We start from the raw sequence: 25,444 nt of genomic DNA on the forward strand, positions 1-25,444 counted from the left end.
TAGAAATAAGAGCATTAATTCTGCCACTTTGTCTCCTCTCCACAGATATTCAGTTAAGATGGTGTACATCAAAACATAGTGGGACGTATGAAATTACCGTATGTATTGCAGCATGCAACAGTGTAGATTTGGCTTGCCTCTAGAAGGCCTTCAGAATTTGCATAACTCTCAACAAGGGTTCAGTGGTATAGTTAAGTTTCCCCACAGCAGATGAGGCTGGAGGCTGGTGGCTTTTCATACTGAAGTGGAGACAGGAGAAACACTGAAAAGGAGACATGGGGTGAAAGATTCAGCTCTGGACATTTATTTACCTAATTTATCCCTCACCTTTCTCTGCAATCGGGACCAAATGTGGATTGCGTCTGTCTTGTCTCTTCCATTTCATCCCACAATAACTGTGTGAGGCTGAATGTGTGTGGCTGAAGGTTACCTACCATTTTGGTCCCTTATCATATCCATCTTTGCATTAAACGTTCTCTTCATATCTCCAATTTTCTTGAAAAGATCTCTGGTCCTCCCCATTCTATTGTTTTCTTCTATTTGTTTGCACTGTTCATTTAAGAAGGCATTCTTATCTCTTCTAGCTTTTCTCTGGAATTCTGCATTCAATTGGGTGTATCTTTCTCTTTCTCCCTTGCCTTTCACTTCCCTTCTCTCCTTAGCTATTTGTAAAGCTTCCTCAGACAGCAATTTTGATTTCTTGCATTTCTTTTTCTTTGGGATGGTTTTAGTTGCTACCTCTTGTACAATGTTGCGAACCTCCATCCATAGTTCTTCAGGTACTCTGTCTATCAGATCTAATTCCTTAAATCTATTTGTCACCTCTACTATATATTCGTCGGGGATATGATTTAGTTCATACCTGAGTGGCCTAGTGCTTTTCCCTACTTTCTTCAATTTAAGCCTAAATTTTGCAACAAGAAACTGATGATCTGAACCACAATCAGCTCCTGGTCTTGTTTTTACTGACTGTATAGAACTTCTCCATCTTTGGCTGCAGAGCACATTGTTGTTGTTGTTATGTGCGAAGTCGTGTCCGACCCATCGCGACCCCATGGACAATGATCCTCCAGGCCTTCCTGTCCTCCACCATTCCCCGGAGTCCATTTAAGTTTGCACTGACTGCTTCAGTGACTCCATCCAGCCACCTCATTCTCTGTCGTCCCCTTCTTCTTTTGCCCTCGATCGCTCCCAGCATTAGGCTCTTCTCCAGGGAGTCCTTCCTTCTCATGAGGTGGCCAAAGTATTTGAGTTTCATCTTCAGGATCTGGCCTTCTAAAGAGCAGTCAGGGTTGATCTCCTCTAGGACTGACCGGTTTGTTCGCCTTGCAGTCCAAGGGACTCGCAAGAGTCTTCTCCAGCACCAGAGTTCAAAAGCCTCAATTCTTTGATGCTCGGCCTACCTTATGGTCCAACTTTCACAGCCATACATTGCAACTGGGAATACCATAGCCTTGACTAAACGCACTTTTGTTGGCAGGGTGATGTCTCTGCTTTTTAGGATGCTGTCTAGATTTGCCATAGCTTTCCTCCCCAGGAGCAAGCGTCTTTTAATTTCTTTGCTGCAGTCCCCATCTGCAGTGATCTTGGAGCCCAGGAAAATAAAATCTGTCACTATCTCCATTTCTTCCCCATCTATTTGCCAGGAATTGAGAGGGCCGGATGCCATGATCTTTGTTTTCTTGATGTTGAGTTTCAAGCCAACTTTTGTACTCTCCTCCTTCACCCGCATCAACAGGCTCTTTAGTTCCTCTTCACTTTCTGCCATTAGAGTGGTATCATCTGCGTATCTGAGGTTGTTGATATTTCTCCCTGCAATCTTGATCCCAATTTGTGACTCCTCTAATCCCGCATTTCTCATGATGTGCTCTGCATACAAGTTAAATAGGCAAGGCGACAGTATACAGCCTTGCCGAACTCCTTTCTCAATTTTGAACCAGTCAGTGATCCCATGTTCAGTTCTCACTGTTGCTTCTTGACCTGCATATAAATTTCTCAAGAGACAAATAAGATGCTCTGGTATTCCCATCTCTTTAAGAACTTGCCACAATTTGTTGTGCTCCACACAATCAAAGGCTTTAGCATAGTCAATGAAGCAGAAGTAGACGTTCTTCTGGTACTCCCTAGCTTTCTCCATGATCCAGCGTATGTTGGCAATTTGATCTCTAGTTCCTCTGCCTCTTCGAAATCCTGCCTGTACTTCTGGAAGTTCTCGGTCCACATATTGCTGGAGCCTAGCTTGTAGGATTTTGAGCATAACTTTGCTAGCATGAGAAATTAGTGCAATGGTGCGGTAGTTTGAACATTCTTTGGCATTGCCCTTCTTTGGGATTGGAATGTAAACTGACCTTTTCCAATCCTGTGGCCATTGTTGAGTTTTCCAAATTTGCTGGCATATTGAGTGTAGCACTTTTACTGCATCATCCTTTAAGATTTTGAATAGTTCAACTGGAATGCTGTCACCACCACTAGCTTTACTATTGCTCAGACTTCCTAAGGCCCATTTGACTTCACATTCCAGGATGTCTGGCTCCAGGTCAGTAACTACCCCACTGTGGTCATCAGGGATGTTAAGCTCGCTCTTGTATAGTTGTTCTGTATAATTTTGCCACCTTTGTTTAATCTCTTCTGCTTCTGTGAGGTCCCTACCATTTTGGTCCCTTATCATACCCAACTTTGCATGAAACGTTCTCTTCATATCTCCAATTTTCTTGAAAAGATCTCTGGTCCTCCCCATTCTATTGTTTTCTTCTATTTGTTTGCACTGTTCATTTAAGAAGGCATTCTTATCTCTTCTAGCTTTTCTCTGGAATTCTGCATTCAGTTGGGTGTATCTTTCTCTTTCTCTCTTGCCTTTCACTTCCCTTCTCTCCTTAGCTATTTGTAAAGCTTCCTCAGACAGCCATTTTGATTTCTTGCATTTCTTTTTCTTTGGGATGGTTTTAGTTGCTACCTCTTGTACAATGTTGCGAACCTCCGTCCATAGTTCTTCAGGCACTCTGTCTATCAGATCTAATTCCTTAAATCTATTTGTCACCTCTACTGTGTATTCGTTGGGGATATGATTTAGTTCATACCTGAGTGGCCTAGTGCTTTTCCCTACTTTCTTCAATTTAAGCCTAAATTTTGCAACAAGAAGCTCATGATCTGAACCACAATCAGCTCCTGGTCTTGTTTTTATTGACTGGATAGAACTTTTCCATCTTTGGCTGCAGAGCACATAGTCAATCTGATTTCTGTGTTGACCATCTGGTGATGTCCATGTGTAGAGTCGTCTCTTGGGTTGTTGGAAAAGAGTGTTTGCTATGACCATTGTATTCTCTTGACAAAATTCTACCAGCCTGTGCCCTGCTTCATTTTGTACTCCAAGGCCAAACTTGCCTGTTATCCCAGTTATCTTTTGGTTTCCTACTTTAGCATTCCAATCCCCCATGATGAGAAGCACATCATTTTTTGGTGTTGCTTCTAGAAGGTGTTGTAGGGCTTCATAGAACTGATCAACTTCATCCTCTTCAGCAGCAGTGGTTGGGGCATAGACCTGGATCACTGTGATGTTGAATGGTTTGCCTTGGATTCGAACTGAGATCATTCTGTCATTTTGGGGATTGTATCCCAAGACTGCTTTTCCTACTCTCTTATTGATTATGAAGGCTACTCCATTTCTTCTGCGAGATTCTTGTCCACAGTAGTATACCTGATGGTCATCTGAATTAAATTCACCCATTCCTGTCCATTTTAGTTCACTGATTCCTAAAATGTCGATGTTCAGTCTTCTCATTTCTTGTTTAACCACGTCCAGCTTGCCTTGATTCATGGATCTGACGTTCCAGGTTCCTATGGAATAAAAATCTTTACAGCATCGGACTGTCTTTTCGCCACCAGTTACTTCCACAACTGAGCGTCCTTTCGGCTTTGGCCCAGCCGCTTCATTCATTCTGGCGCTACTCGTACTAGCCGTCTGCTCATCCCCAGTAGCATATTGGACACCTTCCGACCTGAGGGGCTCATCTTCCAGCGTCATATCGTTATGCCTATTGGAACTGTCCATAGAGTTTTCATGGCAAAGATACTGGAGTGGTTTGCCATTTCCTTCTCCAGTGGATCACCTTTTGTCAGAGCTCTCAGCTATGACCTGTCCATCTTGGGTGGCCCTGCACGGTATAGCTCATAGCTTCACTGAACTACGCAAGCCCCCTTGCCACAACAAGGCAGCGATCCTTGAAGGGGGGCAGAGCACATAGTTAATCTGATTTCTGTGTTGACCATCTGGTGATGTCCGTGTGTAGAGGCATCTCTTGGGTTGTTGGAAAAGTGTGTTTGCTATGGCCATTGTATTCTCTTGACAAAATTCTACCAGCCTGTGCCCTGCTTCATTTTGTACTCCAAGGCCAAACTTGCCTGTTATCCCGGTTATCTTTTGGCTTCCTACTTTAGCATTCCAATCCCCCATGATGATAAGCACATCATTTTTGGCATTGCTTCTAGAATGTGTCGTAGAGCTTCAAATAACTGGTCAACTTCATCCTCTTCAGCAGCAGTGGTTGGGGCATAGACCTGGATTACTGTGATCTTGAATGGTTTGCCTTGGATTCGAACTGAGATCATTCTGTCATTTTGTGGATTGTATCCCAAGTGTTTTTCTTACTCTCTTATTGATTATGAAGGCTACTCCATTTCTTCTGTGAGATTCTTGTCCACAGTAGTATACCCGATGGTCATCTGAATTAAATTCACCCATTCCTGTCCATTTTAGTTCACTGATTCCTAAAATGTCGATGTTCAGTCTTGTCATCTCTTGTTTAACCACATCCAGCTTGCCTTGATTCATGGATCTGACATTCCAGGTTCCTATGGAATAAAACTCTTTACAGCATCGGACTGTCTTTTCGCCACCAGTTACTTCTACAACTGAGCGTCCTTCGGCTTTGGCCCAGTCACTTCATTTATTCTGGCACTACTCGTACTAGCCGTCTGCTCATCCCCAGTAGCATATTGGACACCTTCCGACCTGAGGGGCTCTGTTGGCCGCTGTGTTCTGGACCAGTTGTAGTTTCCAGATCCAGGATAAGGGTACGCCCATGTAGAGTGAGTTACATAAATCCAGTCTAGAGGTGACTGTCACATGGATTACTGCGGCTAGGTGCTGTGGGGCTAAGTAGGGCACTAGGAGTTTAATTTGGTGAAGATGGTAAAACGCCAGCTGCACCACTCATGACCTATACCTCCATAGTAAGGGAGATGTCAAGGATCACGCTCAGACTCATGGCAGAGTATGCAATAGATAGTTGTACCCTATCCAGGCAGTCTTTTCCTCCCCAGCCACAGGACTTTGCAGGGTTGAGTTTCAGATGACTTTGCTTGAGCCATCCCATCACTGTTTCCAGGCATCTTTGCAGTGTCCCTATCAGAAATCATGTCTGCCATTCTGTCCTTTCCAATTTGCCTTTGGAGACTGGGCAGGGAGCTTTAAGTATAGGGACTTGTTTTTTGTTTTTGCTGCTTTGCTTCCAATGTCAAGCTGAATTCTCCCTGTGAGTTTGGTGTCACTGGCTTGTTCCTGAGCCCTTCCATAGACTCCTGTAACTGCAGCTGTGCTTTCCAGAGAGAGCAGGATGACCTTTTTTTATGGGGGGGGGGGGATGGATCTGTAATCCACTCCCAACTTGATGATATTGTAGAGGAATGGGTGGCAGGGTGAGGTTCCCTGTGCGTGTGGTGTATGTAGTTTGAAGAGGGGTTCTGTTCTATATACTTTTGAACCTGAGCCTAATATTTTCACCACAAGACTTTCCTGGCTTGACCTTAGTCCTGTTGGGTTTTCACTGCCACAGTGGCACTGGTTCTGCTGGGCATATTGCACTAGTTCTTCTGGACTTGCAAAAATGCCCCCCCTTCAGTTTCTACTGCAGAGATTCTCAGGGACTTTGATTCTGTTCTGTGGGACTTCTACTCCCTCCTCCCCTGGTTTTTTGTTTGTTTGTTTGTTTACTCCATTGGAAACAATGGAGGATCCAAAAACCTTCTTTCTGGGGACATAGACTCCATAAACTCAATTCTTGTCAGCCTTGAAGGACAGGTAGAGGAATGTTTTAACCTTTAAGGCTGTACATGGTCTGGGCCCTGTGCATCTGAGGGACTGCCTATCTGAATACATCCCTTGGAGAGCTCTTAGATCAGCCAATGCCAACTGGCTAGATGTTCCTGACCCCAGAGAAGTATGCTTGGCCTCAGCCAGAGCCAGGACTTTTTTGTCCCTGGCTCCCACTTGGTTGAATGAGCTCCCTGAGGAGATCAGGGCCTTGATAGAATCTGAATAACATTGTTATGGTGTATCCAATTTGATGATTGCCAGCGATTTCAAATGGTGGCAAGCATGCTGTTCCCCCAATACATCCAGGCTTTTTTACAATGTTATGATGCAATAACATTACTTTATATGCATAAGAAGGGAAGTTCTGTACATGACAACATATTTAACATGCTTCATAATTATTGAATAACAGGGTTGTGAATTGGTCCATCCAGTTTGACAGTCACCAGACATTAAAAATGGGAGCAATAAAGCTGCACATGAAGTATGTTTCATAATGATTGAATCACAGTGTCATGAATTGAGGTATCCAGTTCAATGATAGGCAGTCACCATGCTTTCCCCCATGATACATCCAGTCATTTTTACAATTTTATGATGTTAAAATATTACTGCACATACACACAAATGAGATTCTGCCAATGACTGGCTTGTTTAGACACCCTTTCTGTCCATTCCAAAAGGCTCCTCTTATGATGTGGAAATGCAATATGCTTCTAATGTACTTTTCTCTCCAGAAAGAACAGGGAATCATGCTAACAAGATGTGAAAGAACCTGAATATTGCAGAGCATCCCTCCCCCCACCTTGCTGAATCCTGAATTCTGGGTTGTGCTGGTGGGAGCAGTGTTCCTTAGGGCTAGATTGTGTGGGGGATTTTTTGTTTGTTTTTGTTCTAAGACAATACAGGGTTGCTCCAGGTTTGGGAAATCTGGTGATCTACTAAATGCAGTGGTTTTAATGATGGATGGGAAGGAAAAGAAATTATGCAAGCAAGCTGTGTCAACTTAGATCCCATTGGATAGCAGATAGATATTGCTGCCCACTAAGAACTGTTCATGCAGAGAAACTGGCTTCCATAAATGGATTTGCTTGCCTGGCTTAAGTCCTGCTCAAAATAGACAGGGCTGGGTCAGAATGTGAAGGGCACTAAGCAAACAACAGCACTTGTAGCATTTGTTTTGTCTTCAGCATGTATGTGTGTATGTACACACACACACACACACACAGATATATTTCTGTGCCATCATTTTACTACATTAGAGCCCAAATGGTTTCCCTTAAACAGATACAGAAAAATTCACACAAGTGAAAATATGTTTTGAGGTTGTCTTATACAGACATTTTATCTCAAAATGGTAATTTCCCCCCAGGAAATTATGACTATCTGAAAAGGGGTGCTTGGAATGGAAGTGCCACATCCGTCTTGCAGTGCAGTATCTCATATGGCACTATAATAATATTACAGATTTTTACGAGGCAATTTATTCTTAAAAGTTATTTTCCTAGTTCTTAGTGTGCCTGTGGAAACTAAAGTGCTAGTTCAAAAAGCTTCCATTTGGTACCTTCACCCTTTCAATATGAATAAGAGCTACAGCAAACTTTCAAAAAAAAAAAAAAGCCAAAGACATACTTATCACTGGCTATTAAGACTGGAGATGTTAAGACATGCTATTGAGACATTTGGCCACTGGTTTCTGAAAGTCCTGTTGCTATGTACTGGCTTATGGCCAAATAAAAGCCAAAGGATGTACCTACACTTTAAAGCTATTGGAGGCAAATTTAGACCTTGTTAGCTATGCATCAGTTCTTTAGATTCCTGCACTTCTAAGGCAGTTTTCCTGTGCATCTGATGCATAGTGAAATGATTAGGATTGAGTTGCACTTATTTTGATGTGGTGGGAGGAGCACATGGTTTCTTCTTTAGTTATGGGGAAGAAGGCAATGTCTGTTTCTGGCATCTTCTCTTGGTCTAGCTTACTCCCTTCCCCTTTCTCAATGGCAGGTCTTGAAGCAGGCAAGAAAATACCAAGGTGGCTTATGGCGGAGACGGAGTCACTGTAAGTATTGCAGCCAGCCCACCAATACTTAGGGCAGGTGAAAGTTCTCCCAGTTCAATTTGGATTTGTTATGTTTGGATTTGTGACATGCCACTCTCAGCCAAACCTGGGTCACTCTCATTCCTCTCAGAATCATAGAATCATATTATTCTAATTATTCTAATAGAGTTGGAAGAGACCTCCTGGGTCATCTATTCCAACCCCCTACACTGTGCAGGACACAACTCTATTGCTCATCCACTGTAACCTGCCACCCCCTTGAACCTTCACAGAATCAGCCTCTTTGTCAGATGGCTATCCAGCCTCTGTTTAAAAAATTTCCAAAGATTGAGAACCCACCACCTCCCGAGGAAGCCTGTTCCGCAGAGAAACCTCTCTGCCTTGCATTTTTCAGAGGTCACGGGGTTGAGCAGAAGGCCTGATGGAGAGGATGTTTTTGAAACCTGTATGGGTTTATTTGTCCTCCTGTGACCCCTTTTTCTTCATCGACTGAGAGCAGGTGTGGGGGGACAAGGGAGGTCCCTGTCCCCCACTGTCCCTGACACTCAATCAGCCTTCTGGCTCTACAGTTGTTCAGATGTGCAGTAGTAACAGTGGTGCCCCTTTTCCCTTTTTCTCCTTCACTCATTTCTGCGATCAGGGTACTGTTTGAACTCACAATTTTTTTTTCTGCTCTCAATCCTGCCAAATTCTGATAGAACCCAGATCTTGCAATAGATTTGCGAAATAACTTTTATCTGACTCAAAACAGCTTTCACTAAGATGCTGTCTTCTGCACTTGAATCGTTCCAATTGTCAGTCTCTTCTCTCCTTCCTGCTTGATCAAGGGGAGGGGGGGAATGTGCCAGTGCCTATAGGCACCTTTTAGCTAGAATGCAGGGAGGACGGGTTAGAAGTGTGGGGTTGTGTGAAGTTCCAGCTGTCATTGAAGGAGCAGGAGGCAAATGAGGACTTTATTTCCAGCTTTTTGTCCCCTGACTCTATAGCCAGAGCAAGCCAAGGGAGGGGGAAGTGCTGAAGGAGGAGTATGAGGTGCCTTGTTGATTTTTGTTTTCCTGATCAGCTCTGCTGCCAGAGTGAGCGGGGCAGAGGGTAAGTGGAGGCGGCAGCCTCAGGGAGAACAGTGGAGGCATGGCTGGGCTAGGAGGAAGTGGGGGAGAATCTGAAAAGCCAAATAGCACGAGGAAGAATGGGCTTTTGGAGTGCTTTTATCCAATTAAGCAGCTAATATCCCCTTTCAGATATCCCAGGGAAAAGATGGTGTCATGCTAGAGTACAGCCAGGAAGTTGCAGATGGAATAATAAACCCAATTGACATCAGATCAGAAATTGGACCAGGTGTAGATTGCTCTTTTAAATCTGAGCTGATAGAAGATGAAAAGCCCAGTGCATATAAGATCCATGACACCTCTTCTCTCAAAATCCACACACAAGACAGCCCAGTTGCTTCCAAATCCTTGTGTTGGCCTTTCTTTGGCCCCATCCCTTCATTGGCAGACTGCCACTCTGTGGACAAGCACCCCCTTCCGGTCACCATTTTGTGCAGTGATGGCTGTGCTGGTTGTTTCGCTCTACTCCCCCATGTAGTGTCTTCTCCAATCATCTCTGAACTGTTTTTGGAGGAGGAGGAGGAGGGAAAACAGCCTTTGCTATCATTCCCTCCACAGTATTTTACTTCAGCCTCATAGTCCAGCCTCCTAGCAATTTCTTTCGTATTCCTTGTTAACTTCAACCACACACACACACACACATTGGTGCATGCCCTCACTCACCTGCTCACCCCCCCCCTTGCCTCCTGTGTTGCCTCCCTAGGAATTAGGATTTGAAACTGCAGATACTTCTTTATTAGAGACACCAACATGATTCTTTCCCAATTAAAACAAACAAGAAACCCTACAGAATTCTGGGAAGACAGATTATGGCTAAATGTATTCAAGTCTGTAGTGGAGACACATCCCAGAACTAGCAGGAATGGTGTTTTTGGAAGCTTTCAAACAGTTAATGCTTTTGGGAAAGAGAGCTGTGGAACTAACTCATCCCTTGCTTAATTGCTTTTCTGGGCCGATCAATAAGGGCTTGCTGATCCTTGATGAAAAGCCTCCATGGGCTTTGGGTAAAGTACAGGTATATTGATAAAAAGACTAAAAGGCTAGAGGAGAAACACAGCTTATCAGGCTACAATATCTCTTACTTTTACTTGGTGTACATCCAGACAGCTTGATTTCAAGAGTGGTTTCCACAATAAACCTAAGGCTTACTTCAACTGCCTATAAAGTTCAGATGCTTGACAAACCTGCCTTTCTGAGACTTTACTCCCAAGACAGCTACTAGGGAAAGAAAGATATTAAATAGTTCTGTGTGGATATCACACTGTGTGTGTGTGAATACAAAAGGAGGAAGTTATTAGCAGACAGCTCAAATAAGCTCACTGTGTGTGGTTTTGTAGAAAATCAAAGAAGTTGAGTAAATGCATAGGTTGCCTCCACACTGTGGCTCTGTTGCAGTGCAGGATTGGTTTTCTGTGGTCCACTGCAAATGAAATTGATCAGCACCTCTTAATATAGCACTGTATTTCTATAAGTATCTGGTAATATATTGTTTCGATGGTTTTAAACTGGTGTTAAACTAGCCTTGTGGTGGTTCTTCGTGGTTATTTAAAAACAATTCTTCGACACTTTCTACATGAACGTAGACCTTCAGATGTGATGTAACTATAAGGCCCATTATGCACGGCCGCCGAAACGGCGATTTCGGGTCACATGGAAAACGCGGAGGGGGAAGACGCGACGCACACCGGTTATGCACGGGGCGGGGCGCGACAGCGGCAAACCCCAGAGTAACCGATTATGCACGCGGCGATCCGGGCGCCGCTTCTGGTTGCGCCCCGGTCACCCGGAAGCTGCACTTTCTTCCGTGTTTCGCGAACGCGGCTTTTTCGGCGGCATGCACCAAAGCTGCGGCCGGTTGCAGTCGGCTCCGTGCGTTATTGGTGATTTTAGTCGCCGCCATTCCACCCCGAATGTGCGCTAAAACCCCCGTGCATAATGGGTCTAAGAGAGAACATTGATTAATACAGTGTCTATCTAGTCTTTATAGGTATAGTCTTCTAAACTTCCAAGCATTTATGTAGGATTAAAAGCAATACTCATGATACTTAGAATTGTTTCTAAATTAGTCCCAGAGGACTTTCAGGTTTCAGCTGCTACAGATTTTACAGCATGGATAAATGGAAGATTTCCCAGTAGAAACTGTAATCAAGCCAAGTACAGAACATACAGATGCTGATGTGCTAAGAATGCCTTATTTTTAAAAGTAAGGTCATGATAGGAATCAACAAATATAGAATTCTCAGAATTATCCTATATTTAACCTAGATCTTCTTCCAATAATATTCATTTGTTCTGTTCAGGGAAGCGTTTTCTTATAGTTTAATGTGAATTCTGAATCTAGTTCATGTTGTTGGAATTGCAATCAGCAAGTAATTTGGTCAAGTCAGCCTTGAAGGGCTGTTGTTAAGTTGCTTAAGCAGCTGACCTGGGCCTATATGCTCAATATGGCATCAAGTGGTCACTGGTGAGGTTGCAGTGGAAAAACCCAGAGAACATGCTTTGGAGATTCCTTTATTTTAGGGTGGGCTACTGCAAACCTTCTTTTTACTTGAAGAGAAGCTCTGTGTGCTTTGCTGAAGCAAAGAACAGCCACCTTTAGGTTCAGCTCTCTCCATCTGCTGATGTGTAGTTCTGCCTGCAGCCTACCCACAGAGGCTTGCAATATGTTGTTCTTGTAACCACTTTTTAAGCTTTTGTACTCTTCTTCAGTAAGGAGACTGAAGCAGATGAATATGTTATGTACTTTCCAGTAAAGATTCTGTATTTTAAACCTCAAAGTGCTATGAATCTGGATCTGGTAACTAATAACTGCATACTTTAAAAATGCTCAGTTACTCTGCAGCTCTATTTCTCTGGAGGGACTCAGGACCAAGCCAAGTCCAGCTACATATTACTTCTTTCTTTGTTTCTGTTGTGGTGGGTGAAATGGAACTTTAGAACTTATAGGTCAGCTCACAGGCCTCATTTGCGCATGAGATCTAAGTGTCTTATTTCACCTCTCGCAGCAGAAATGATTGCTGAAAAGTGAAATAATTTCAACAGATCTACTGAGAACTCGAAGGTTTAGGTATCTGGGCCCACTGATTTAACAGGTTCCAACTTCCCCAGGCAGTCTTATACTGGATACAGTCCTATGACGGATTAAGATTGCTGGGACTTTGGTTTTTAGAGGTTGTTTGCATATTCATATTCTTTTCTTTAATGCTACACCCTCAAATAATAAGTTTTGTATGTGAATAATCCGTCACAGATTTAAATCTCAGACTGAACTTTAATAACTTCTCATGTCACCTCAAAGGTAGTGTTTCTTTTTTGGTGTGGGTCATTTCACAAGTTCAGCTGTGAGTCAAGTGTAGAGACATCAGAAGATAGTGTCTGATCCAGCACTAAATGAGGATTAGCCAGGAGCTGAATTCTCACTAATCTGCTTTGGGCAGGTAGAGAAGAGGGAGACTGTGGCTCTTTGATCACAAGCAATTAGTTCGATTTCCATAGGAAGTATTCCATCCAGATAGAAACCCTTAAGTCTTCTTCTGTACTGTCTGGCTTCAAGTTAGATTGATGTGTATGTGTGAACCACACCTCCATATGCCATGATGAATATATACTGAAAAATAATGTAACACTCTTTATACCTATTCCTGTATTGCTTTCTCAGATATTTTTCTCCACAGTAGTCCCTGATGACTTTAATGGGGATCCGCCAGTGAATAAAAGTTTAGTGCTATGGTTTTATAGGTCTCTTTTGATCTACCATTACTTTATAAATGAATAAAGGATGCCATTTTGAAATAATGGCGTAAGCTAATGGAGCACTGCTAATCTCCTTCATCCACAGAACACTTGCTGTGTGTGATAATAACATTTTCCATTTAATGAAAGTGAAAACTGGAGGGACTCTCTCTGTCATGGGGGGGGGTTCAAACTCTACATGCAAACACGATGCACATTTGTCTTTCCTGGCTTCCCGTGTTTCTCCACACATCAACTCAAACACTGGCTAGAATGCTTCCTGAAATGGCAGGTAAATGAATTTCTCAGTTTAAAAATTTTTTGGTACAATTATTTTATTTGATATTAAATCAGCTTCACTGCGACTCCAATGGTGAGTTCAGTGCCCATTACAGAAACTAAAACTCTTGCTTCCAATGATGTCAGAGAGTTTTGTTCAATTAAGGCATAAAAGTCACATAGCTGCTGGTGCAATCATAAAACATTTTCCCATTCTTATGAAGTCAGTGGAGTCTGTCCTTAGGGAAGATCTGTTTAATAGTAAAAGGCAGGAGAAGGGAGGGTAGTGTAGGGGAAGAGTCCTGACACATTTTCAGACACTGTCATAGATATAGAAAGATGAAGGAAGGAAGAGGTTTTGTCTGTCTCTCCCATGATACACTGCAAAGAGGGTAGAACTGTGGACAGAGTTTAAATATGCAAAGAGATATGAAGCATCAAAGCTGCTGAAAAGAATAAAATACGCAAACAGGAGCAAGCCTGTCTGGAGGGAGAAATGCGCAACAGCCTTGGTAGCATTTTGTCCTCCCTCACACCCACCTTCTGCTCTCCGTTTCCATGTAGCTATGGGACCGCAAAGCAACATGACCTCACTGTTCTGTTTATTGTGCATGGTAATATTGGGATCGAGCAGCTAAAACACATTCCTGTTTGTGTTTTCTTGCAGTGGGTATGAACAGGAGAAGAGGGGTGTGTGATGCAGCAGCCCTTTCCCTATTAGCTTGGCGTCCATGCTCTTTGTTTTAAATCTTTAGCATTAACACGCAATCATTGGGGTCCAGTTACCATGGGCAGTCTATCACAAATCTACCCAAACATAAAGAGATCATTATATAAAGAATCCCAAAAAGGGATTAAAGGAAATATTTTATTGTTGTAGCATGATCCCAAAGCAACATGGAAGTGCAAGTTTAATTTTTTTTTTTACTGTTGTGGCGTTTCCCCATAGCAATGTGGAAGTGTATTTTTTAAAATAAATTTCAGGACTTGGGGGGAGGGGAGTTTGAGTCCCCTAAGCCAGTGGTCCCCAACCACTGGGCCGTGGCTCCCTCTCCCCGCCACCCCCGCAGTGAGAAACTTCCCCGGCTGCAAGCAAGTTGGCCGCCAGAGCAGCCAATTAGTTTGCGACTCGGCAAGCTTCTTTTTGCGGGGGGGGGAGGGAAGCACGGCCGCCGGCGCAAATGCGCATGCGTGGCAGGTCCGCGCATACGTGTTTGCACCATGCGAGGCCACAAACGCACATGGGTGGCAATTTCACGCATGCATGGAAGTGCCGTGTATGCGTGTTTGCGGCCAAACATGGCGTAAACGCGCATGCACAGACCTGCCACGCATGTGCATTTGCACATGCGCAGCCACTGGATCGCCCTCCCCCACACACCGGTCTGCAGCCTAAAAAAGGTTGCGGACCACTGCCCGGTGAAGGGATTGGTGGCTTTTGTTGAGTACTGTGTGCAATTCTGGATGCCTCACTTCAAGAAGGACATGGATAAATTTGAAAGGGTATAGAGGAGAGCAATGAGGATGATCTGGGGCCAAGGGACCAAGCCCTATGAAGATAGGTTGAGGGACTTGGGAATGTTCAGCCTGGAGAAAAGGAGGTTGAGAGGGGACATGATAGCCCTCTTTAAGTATTTGAAAGGTTGTCACTTGGAGGAGGGCAGGATGCTGTTCCCGTTGGCGGCAGAGGAAAGGACACGCAGTAATGGGTTTAAACTACAAGTACAATGATATAGGCTAGATATCAGGAAAAAATTTTTCACAGTCAGAGTAATTTAGCAGTGGAATAGGCTGCCTAGGGAGGTGGTGAGCTCCCCCTCCCTGGCAGTCTTCAAGCAAAGGTTGGATACACACTTTTCTTGGATGCTTTAGGATGCTTTGGGCTGATCCTGCGTTGAGCAGGGGGTTGGACTAGATGGCCTGTATGACCCCTTCCATCTCTATGATTCTATTATTCTTTCTAGGTATAACTTGAAGCTGGATAGTGAATTCTTAGTTGTAACTAAAGTAAGTAGGATAAACAATGTGTTATGATTATATCAGCAGTCAGCATTTAATACTGATATTGCTGAAAATACTAATTAGTGACTTGACCTCTCTTTCAGTTCAACTGATCCTCCAAGTATTCATATCTTTGCAATGGTGTTAAACTCTTATAACATTGACTCATATATTGTTTTTAAATGAGTTTTTTTTGTAGTATTAGAACACTATGGTAAACTGTAGTTTAATCATGCATTTAAAATTAGTTGAGATGCTTGTTGGAATCTGGCAAGAGCTTGCATGCAAAGGAGAATGGCAGTGCTCCTGTAGTGAGAAAAACCTATGACAATATTGTCCTCTTGGCAGGGGCCTGGATGTAAGAATTTGCCTTATACTGAGGCTGATTTAAGGTTCTTCTGTTTCAGCACTATAATGGTGATCAGCAGTGAGTCTCCAGGATCTCATGTAGAGAATGTTCCTAGATCTGTCATTGATTTATGTATTCAGACATTTACATCCCATTTTTGTCTCCAGCGGGGACCCAAATGTTGCTTGCAAAAACATTTTCACTTTCTCCATGTTATCAAAACAACAAACTGGTGTGCAGATCAGGCAGAGAGAGAATGACTGGCCCAAGATCAGCCAGCAAGTTTCCATGGTGGAGGAGGATTTGAGCCTGGTTCTCCCCCATCCAAGTATAACCACTACCACACTTCAACTAGAACGGGCAGGGTTTAACTCTGGGCCCAAAGTTAAGCCTATTAGTCCTATTTTATGGATCTAGTGAACAAACGTGTGGCTTTGCTTAAATATTTATGGAAGTCAGCAGCAGTCGATGCAAAGTGATAAAGTATGCCAGGTCCAAAATGGGATTTATACATACATATATATAGCTCTAGCCTGAAGTTTAAAGTGCTTTGTGAATGTATGTCATTTAACATAAGACAGAATTAAGTTATTTTCTTGCAATTAATTCCAGTCACATTAATAAATGTTTCTTCCATGCAGCTGAAAGCTTCCTGGTTAGTCATCAGGTTTCTCCTGGGAAAAATTGGATACGGAGGGATGACCCCAGTGTTCCAAATATGACATGCATTTTCCTTGCTCACTTGAAAAATCTCTTTAATGTTATCACATTTTTCTGAGTTTATATTATAACATTTGCACCAAGGCATCTGAGGCCATTTAAAATATTGAACAAACAGAGTTATAAAAACAAAGCAGTAAAACAGCAGAATTCTCTCCAGTGATTTGATGTGTTTTCAGGAGCTGAGGGGATCAGCTCTGTAACTTTACCTTTTCTGCCTTTCCTTGGGGTCACACAATTTTAAAGTAATCTCAGGGAAAGTGGGGGAAGAACATCTTTATATTACTACTACTGCTACTGCTGCTGCTGCTGCTGCTGCTGCTACTACTACTACTACTACTACTACTACTACTACTACTACTACTACTACTACTACTACTACTACTACTACTATTATTGCCCATCCTTCTCTTGCTGACTCAGCGGGTAACATGAACAAAGCACAGTCTGAAATACATGTATTCTGATTTACAAATAAGTTAATGAAGTTTTAAAATTAAAGTTAAAATCATACTAAAGCCACCTAGTTTACAGCTTTAAAACTACTAACTGGTTAATTGGTCTTTCATCTGTAGAAGTTTGGGTGGGCTTTTGAACAGGGAGGTTATTTTTTGGCCTCAACCATAAGCCTGATGTCTTACGGACCTTCCGGAGATGTTTAAGATCTCAGAGGGTCCTAATATTGCTATGGAGAGTGTTCCACCAGGCTAGAGCCAGGTCTGAAAAAGCCCTGCCCCTGGTTGAGACCAGTTTTACTTCTTTGGGGTTGGGGACTCAGCAGATTTTGGTCATCTGATCTTAATGATGTTTGGGGGGTATAGTGGAAGAGGCAGTCCTACAGATACAGGGCTCCCAGACCATTTAGGGCTTTGAAAATAAATATCAAAACCTTGAATCTGATTTGGTCTCCAAACTGGACCCAGTGCAGTTGGGCAAGCAGTTATGAGATGTGCTCTCCATTGGGACTTAGTAAGGACCCAAGCTACTACATTCTGAACCAGATGGAGCTTCCAGAGCATTTTCAAGGGCAGCCCTGTGTAGAGTGAGTTACAGAAGTCTTGTCTGGAGGTGACCATTAAATGGATCACAGTGGCCAAGAGATGATATGTCAATTGTTGTGTGTGGTGGAGATGGTGAAATGCCTGGTGAGCGACAGTTGTAACCAGGGCCTCCAAAGACAAGGAGGCATCCAGAATTACATCTAGGCTCCTGACAATGGCCAAAGGTGTTAAAACAACTCTGTTGAGAGCCATAAGTTGTGCCTCCTATCCCCTTGCGCATTGGTCCAGCCAAAGGACCTCTGTTGTAGTGGATTTAACTTCAGCTGGTTCTGCTTGAGCCAATACATCATAGCCTCCAGACATCTGGCCAGGGAATCTAGGGTTGTCGATGGGTGGCTGCCCATCAACAAAAATAGTTGGGTGTCATTAATATATTGTTGGCAACCCATCCAGAAACTCTGGACGAGCTGAGTGAGGGGGCACATGTAAATGCTAAATAACATTGGGAATGGCTCTCTGTGGGACTTGCACACTAGGGATTGCCACTGGAAGGTCTTCCCCCTCTAGTGCCACCCTCTATCTCTGTCCTTGAAGGAAAGACTATAGCTATTCTAACGCTGTGCTGTGAATTCCCACATGACCTAGGCATTGGACTAATAGTCCATGATCAACAGTGTTGAACAACAGCAGCAACCCACCTACATCCAGCTATCTTTGGAGATTGTTTGTGAGGGCAACCAGAGCCATCTCCACCCATGGCTAGGTCAGAAGCTGGATGGACTGGGTCAAGAACTGATGTTTCCTTGAGGAAACTCTGTAGATGTCCTGGCATTGCACATTCAGTTATCTTGCCCAGGATCAGTAGATGCGAAACCAGGTGGCAGTTAGATGGGTACATGGCAATCAGAGCATCTTCAGAGATGCTCAGAAAAAAAAAACATATCTCTACATAGTCTGATCCATAAGGAATCTCATTCAATTGTCAGTCCATCTTGAAAAACTCACCTTCTCAGTCTCTCTCCGTGGATGGAACTATACACAAATTGCCTGCTTAAATTGCCTGTATATGGAACATTTGATAGCTCAACTACTCCTGAATGTGAATACATCCTGTGGCATTGCAGTCTTCCATAGAACCATTTCCTACTTCTGAAAGTTAAGCTGTAAAATGCATAGCACATCAAAAAGACTGCAAACTTTCATTTTCAATCATGTACACATCTTTAGATAACATTCTCGTTCATCCACCCCCCCCCCTCTTCTGAGGGGAGGGAGACAGTCAGGGTATGTAATGTTCCAGTTACATTTATTTAGGATTAGAATGAAATATTTTTCAGTTTATGGTGTTGGCAAGTACCTTTGGTTCTCAAGTCTGACAGTGTCAGACATGAGTCAATTTGGGGATGATGGAGGATTAGTGGTAGTTTCTGCCACTCTGAACTAAGAAAACAGCTGAGCTCCCCACTCTGTATTCTGAGACATTCTGTGGCTCTACTGCAGCAACCAGATCGAAAAAGAAGAGCATGAGAACCAACTAATAGTAAATATCAGACAAAGTTACAGAAGCATTTTTATAAGAAGCTGTTCTTATGCTTTGGGGTGGTCTTTTAACTTCAAACATGAAATTTTGGGAAATATGAAACAGGATCCTTGCATAATAGAACTGAAGACCTACACCAGTATTATGAAGCTTGCTTGAATCCAGATGAGTTGTGAAATATATAAAAAGGACCATCTCTTTCCAAATATCCCCAGGCATCAGTTGTGGTCCTCAGAATGCAACCTATCCATTAGCTTACACTCTGCTTACAGTTCCAGGAATATGTTTTGTCTTCAGGAATTTTAGGTTTAATCTGCAAGGTTTCCAGTTAAAAATATCTCAGTGCAAAACCAGACATTTTTCTGGTGATTATGGAATTGGAGCTTCCTGTGGTTTTTAAAAATGAAAATATTGGATGAATGAGGTCCAATTTAGATTGGGAACAAAGAGAGTAAAACCTTCCTCCAGTGTTGCTTTCCCAGACTGAAATTACTCTGGGAACTACTGTTTGTCCATTTGGATAACTTTAAGGATACTGTCATCTCTGTTTCTTCAACAGGGCAAATGATGGTTCCCCATTTTCAAACTGGAAGAAGCCTTTAACCCTTCCTCTTTCAAGGCTTAGTCCCACTGACAATCAGGCTTCTATACACTTTGTAATTCCATTAAGAGAAGGTGGGAGCTCCAACCACAAAACTCCCACTGTGTCGTCCGGTTTGACCCTTCACTAGCAGGCTACAAAATACTCTGACTAAAAAGAGTTTGAAGAATGGCTACAATGGGGCCGACCGGTGACATGCTGGCTTGGTCTAAAGAAGCTTGGTGCAGAGTAGAAAGAGAAATCACTTTGATGATTTAACCTATTATATTGTTCGGTGTGACAAGGGGTAATTAAAGCATGTTACCCTTGTGGTCAAATGACCTCCTGATGTTGATCAGCATGAGTGCTCAGCAGAACTACCTTAACCCGCTCCTGCGGAGCAGTATAAATAAACCGCTAAGCCCTAGGGAGAGATAGGGTGGGCCCTGTCCGGGATAAAAACTCGGAGGGCCCAATCAGGAACCAAGAAGCGGCTCCTGATTGGACCCTCTGAGTGTCACTTCAGGGCCAAGCAGCCAATGGCGTGGCTCCCCGTTGGCTGCTTCGCCCGGCCTCACCTCGGCCGCCCAGGGACTCACCGCACAGAAGAAGAAGCAGCCTTCCACAAAGGTGAGTCCTCCCACCGGCTTCCCCTCGCCCTCGCCCTCTTTGATGCGGCATCCCTGCTCTTTTCCCACCCCCCACAGCTGCGTTCGCAGCCCTACGTGGACCCGCAGCCCTCCTTTCCCCTGCAGGAGCCGCCGCCCAGGCCCATGCAGCCCGCGCCCAGCCTCTTGCTGCGCCGCGCCACGCCAGCCACCCGAAGGCTTCCCAGGTCCTGTCGTGACGCCAAGAGAGCCTCCACATGGTCTGGCCAAGCCTGGCTGGCACCTGCAGGAAGGAAAACTAGCCCCATGGCCCTGCGTTCCTGCACTGCCGCTGCTTCCCAGCCATCAAGCATGAATACACACACACACACACACACACACACACACGCACCCACTACTATCTTTCCCCCTCGATCCCAAAACCCGTTCCCGTGTTGCCGCTGTTTCCCAGCCACCAAACACGCATGCACACACACATGCATCCACCCACCACTATCTTCCCCCCTCAATCCCCAGACTCCTTCCTGCGCCACCGCCGCTTCCTACGCACCAAACACTCACACACACATGCACCCACCCACCGTGAACGACCCCCCCTCAATCCTGTGACCCATTCCCATGCCCCCGCCGCTTCCAAGCCACCAAACACGCATGCACACACACACACACACACACACGTACCCGCGCACTGCTATCTTCCTGATCCTGAGACCATTCCCATGCCGCCACTGCTGCCCAGCCACAAACACGTACATATGCACACACGTGTTGCTGACCCTTCACACACACCCCTGTCCCATCCCATTCCACCTACCTCCCTGCCTGCCTTCCTTCTTCCTTCCTGACTTTCTCATTTCCTCTGATTCTCAATCTCCTTCCTGTCTCTCTGTCTCTCCCTCTCACTTGCTTCCTGTCTTCCTGCTTTCCTTCCTTCCTTCCTTCCTTCCTTCCTTCCTTCCTTCCTTCCTTCCTTCCTCCCTTCCTCCCTTCCTTTCCTTCTCCCTTCTATCCATCTCTTCAATTATCCATTGCCCTCATTTCTCTCCCCCATCCCTCCTTCCCTCTTCTACCATCCTTTCCTACACTCTTTCTCCCCATCCGCTAGTGCCCGCTGTATTTCTTCTACAGCGGGCTTAATTTCTAGTGCATTTATAATGTTGAGAGCTAAAACGGAAATGTCTTTCTTTTTTGTGAAAAGGGTGCTTTTTAGTCCTTGGAGAGAAACCCATTCTACATAATAAATACCAACCAGTAAGAGGCAGTGTTTGTTTATGGTATATAGAGACAATTTATACTTGAAGAAATAAGGTTGACTTCAGTTGTATCCTTACCACATAGTTTTTAGTTTGAATAGTAATTGTCTCACATTCGTAATTGTTGTTCAGTGGTTTATTTTAAATGTGTTGGGTACTTGGAAGGAATATTTGCATGTACAATGGAAACGATCACATATATACAAAACTATAGATGGGAACATTTGAAGCAGATTTGACCTGAGCTCATTTATTTGAATGGTATCTGCGTTTCCCTGGAATGTAAACTTGTGAGGACTGTATTCCCCACCTCCCTTCAAAACTGCCTTAGGCTTTACTCAAGGCAAATATTGATTATTTGCTATATAAAGTCTTAAATAAAGGCTGACAACTTACCTTCAGAGGTTACAATTCAAAAACATAAGCACTAGAATTAAAAAATGGTCTACTAATCAATACTTTCAGCTGAGAAAAAGCAATAAATCCATTGCGTGTACATTGCTTGTGATTATTAAATTGTTTGTTTTACGTTTTACGCCATTTATACTTTACCTTTCTCCCTAACGGGTCCTAAAGCAACTTACATCATCACTCTTATAGAATCATAAAATAATAGACTTGGAAGGGACATCCTGGGCTTTCTAGTTCAACCCCTTGGACTCTGCAGGACACTCACAGCTTATCCTTTATTCTCACAAGAGCCCTGTGAGATAGGTAAATTAGGATGAGTGTGAGACTGTGGCTTCAGGTCACCCAGTTGCCTTCCATGGCAGAAAGGAGATTTGAACTGGAGATACCAAAGTCCTAGTCCATGGCTCCTAACTCCTGGCCCTGTGTAAATTTCACTCTAACCCACTATACCACCCTGGCTCAATGTTAATTTTTTCAGTTTTGGTGGCTTGAGCAGATTCAGCTAGGCTGGTCATACACCAAAGATTTGAAGAAGCAAAGTGGTAGCCATGTTGAACAGTAGAAGAAGCCACACTACATATACAGTGTTACCAAAGAGCAAGAATCTTGTTGAAAACATTTAATAATATACATTATTATTATTATTATTATTATTATTATTAGATTTATTTCCCGCCTCTCCCGATAGGCTCGAGACGGGTCACAACAACTAATCCCATTAAAATTCCCATTAAAATATCAATCTACTAACATGGCGGCTAAAAATCCCATCCCTCCCCCAATTATTAAGAGGTGAAGAGGAAAGGATAGGGGAGTAGTGTACACTCCAACTCCTAGGGGGGGAGCGATGTCCCTGATTTGCTGACCCCAGCCTCAACCATAGACCTGGTGGAAGAGGTCCGTTTTACAGGCCCTGCGGAAAGCTGACAAATCCCGCAGGGCCCGCAGATCACCCGGGAGCTCATTCCACCAGGTAGGGGCCAGGACTGAAAAAGCCCTGGCCCTGGTCGAGGCCAGGCGCGCGCTTCCTTCGGGCCGGGGACGACCAACAGGTTCTCACCCGCAGAGCGTAAGGCCCTGCGGGGGGCATAGAGCGGTAGGCGGTCCCTCAGGTATGTGGGTCCCAACCCGCGTGGAAAACATGGAAAACAATGTTGTCAACATTGGACTGGATACATATACAGGAATAAGCTGACCATCATCTAAGCCCCATCTTCTCCAAGGTATTTCTTTTGTTCTGGGGTTTTAGAAATGTGCAAGTGGGAACCTGCAAGAAACTTACAGCGAGGGCATGTCCCTTCTCCCCTCTTTGCTTCCTTCCCTCATCTTCCTTGTATAACAACCTTCCCTCTTTTCCTCCCCTTCCATTTCTGCCAAACTACCTCCTTGTCTTTTGCTACCCATCCCTTCTCTGTTAACTTACACCTTATTTCGTCCCTTTTCCCCATCCCCTTAATCTGTCAATTTGGCCCCATCTTTTTTACCTGCCAATGATGTATCAGTCTACCTCATACTTGCTCTTCTCTCTGTCCGCTACCTGCCCCTGGCACTTCACTCAACCCCACCTTGCAGCTCTCCCCACCTACCACACATCATCCTTGGTATACCGCTCAACCCCACCCTTGCTGCTCTCTCTGTCTACCTGCACTCACTCCCATCATTGCGGGTGTTCCTGTTTACCCCTACCCTTGGCACTCAGTCACTAACCCCCAGCCTTGTTTCTCTTCCTACCCACTCCTACCCTTGGCATTCCTCTTATCCCAACTTTCAGCTCTCCCTGTCTACCCCCATCCTTGGGAGACCCACTTTTCCCATTTATACCCCCCATACTTGCTGATTTTCCCATCTAGTTTCCAGCAGTTCAGTGATAGGCTGCTGGCCTCATGGTGGTGTGGTGTCAGCTGTTGCAGGAAAAGGAATCAAACCCCTCCCCATCAGCTGCATCTTCTGGGTTGCTGTGCTCCTCTGTTGCTGGACCCAGGCAGCTCTCAGCTGGCTGCACTGCCAGCATTGGGCTCAGTGTGGCTCCTGGGGTGCTGTACACTGTCCATAGAATAATAATTTTAAAAAACCCTCAGGAGTACCCCCAAGAATGCAGAAAAATATGTTGAGACTCCCTGTGGCCCCAGTTTGTGGATTTAGCTATCAACAGGTGAGGGCTGAGGGTGGCTATTTGAATATAAGATTTTAGAGCAGTTTTGTTATGGTAGGGTTCTTTCAGGGTTTTTCTTACATGAACATATGTAAGTGCCTTATACTGAATCAGGCCCTTGGTTCATCGAAGTCCACAATGTCTCCTTAGACCAGGCTCTCCAGGGTCTCAGGCTGAGGTCATTCATATCTCCTCCTACCTTATCCTTTTGACTGGAGATGCTGAGCATTGAACCTGTGATCTTCTTCATGCTAAGCAGATGCTTTGTCACTAAGCCACAGCCTCAAAGAGATGATCTTCCTTAAGATCATCGGCAGAAACCCTCTCAGTACTTCTGCCTTCGGTGTGAGATGAGTGTATTTGATAAAGGGACTTGTTAAAACCAGCACTTTTTATCTGAAGTGAAGCATTTTTTCCATCTATTACTAGACAATCCAAATTACCCGAACCTGAGGCTGGTATAGACTTTTGACTCAGTGAAAGTGCTTTGCTTTAATTGGAACATGTTTTCATAGAGTTAATTACAGGTGTAACTATCAGCCTCAAAAAGCTGGATTTCTCATTTTATGTATCATTTGTTTGATGTTTAATAGTAAAATGAAAATGGGGAAAAATCAAAGCAAGGTAGATGGATAGTGAAGGGACTGACATTATCTGCGGTGGCTCAGTTATAGAATAAGAGAGTCACACCCTTCTGTATTAAGTACTTTCCAGTAAATTTATCTGCCTAGCTTTTAACAAATGTCATTTCCTGTCCTGTTGCTGCCTGCTGTTTTTGTTTTGTTTTATTGATTTTATTGGCTGTTGCATTTGATTATATTACACTGGGCTGGTAGTATGTTGTACATTTTTTAAATTAAGGTTTTATTATAAGCCACCTTGGAAAAATATTTTAGAAAAGTGCAATAGAAATAAAATGGATACATATATAGATTTCAGTTCAGGAGAAGCGGGGTAAACAATACAACACACTTCTGATTCATCCTTGTGCTGTGGCCTCTGTTTTCTTGCTGCGTATGGATTTTGTAACATGGAAATTGTATTACACACATTGGCCAATTTTGCAGGTGGTTCCTGTGAATCTTTTGTTTGAGGAACATATGTGGAATTATTACTCAGTTATGCAGAATTAAGATGCTGTTTGCAGTGATGTTACGTGAAATTCCTGGATTCCAGATCCAATTATAATTTGGAAAAGTAATATCAATGAGGGTCATCTTTTTGTGAATGGGGTCTAAGGACATTTTTGTTTTATGTATTTATCAAGTTTGTAATCCTCCTATTCCTCCAGGTGGGGCCGTCCTCCAATGACAGAGACCAGTCATCCTGGAGAAAATGGCTCCTTTTGGAGGACAGGCTCTATGGCAACATACCCTGCTAAAGTCCCTCCACTCACCAACCCCTGCACTACCAAATCTCCAGTAATTTTCCAGCATGGAACCGCCAACCCTACTTCTCACAATGAGCTCAGTATGGTGTACATGGCTGCCCACTCTTCCATTTCCTCTTCACAATAAAAAAACATGTGGTTAATTAAGCTAATAATAATTAAATTGCCC

The 25,444-nt window shown here is 43.8% G+C and overlaps 1 pseudogene across 1 annotated transcript in view; it reads left to right on the forward strand.

Moving 5' to 3' along the window:
• LOC143841826 (cytochrome c oxidase subunit 7C, mitochondrial pseudogene) overlaps positions 1-25,444 on the forward strand; it is a 164,590-nt pseudogene that overhangs the window by 32,245 nt on the left and 106,901 nt on the right. The window contains exon 2 of the transcript XR_013232873.1: positions 8,096-8,150. The product of XR_013232873.1 is annotated as a cytochrome c oxidase subunit 7C, mitochondrial pseudogene (transcript). The remainder of the gene's footprint in view (positions 1-8,095; positions 8,151-25,444) is intronic.

The sequence above is a fragment of the Paroedura picta genome, chromosome 7 (genome assembly GCF_049243985.1).
Source record: "Paroedura picta isolate Pp20150507F chromosome 7, Ppicta_v3.0, whole genome shotgun sequence".
Taxonomy (NCBI): Eukaryota; Metazoa; Chordata; class Lepidosauria; order Squamata; family Gekkonidae; genus Paroedura; species Paroedura picta.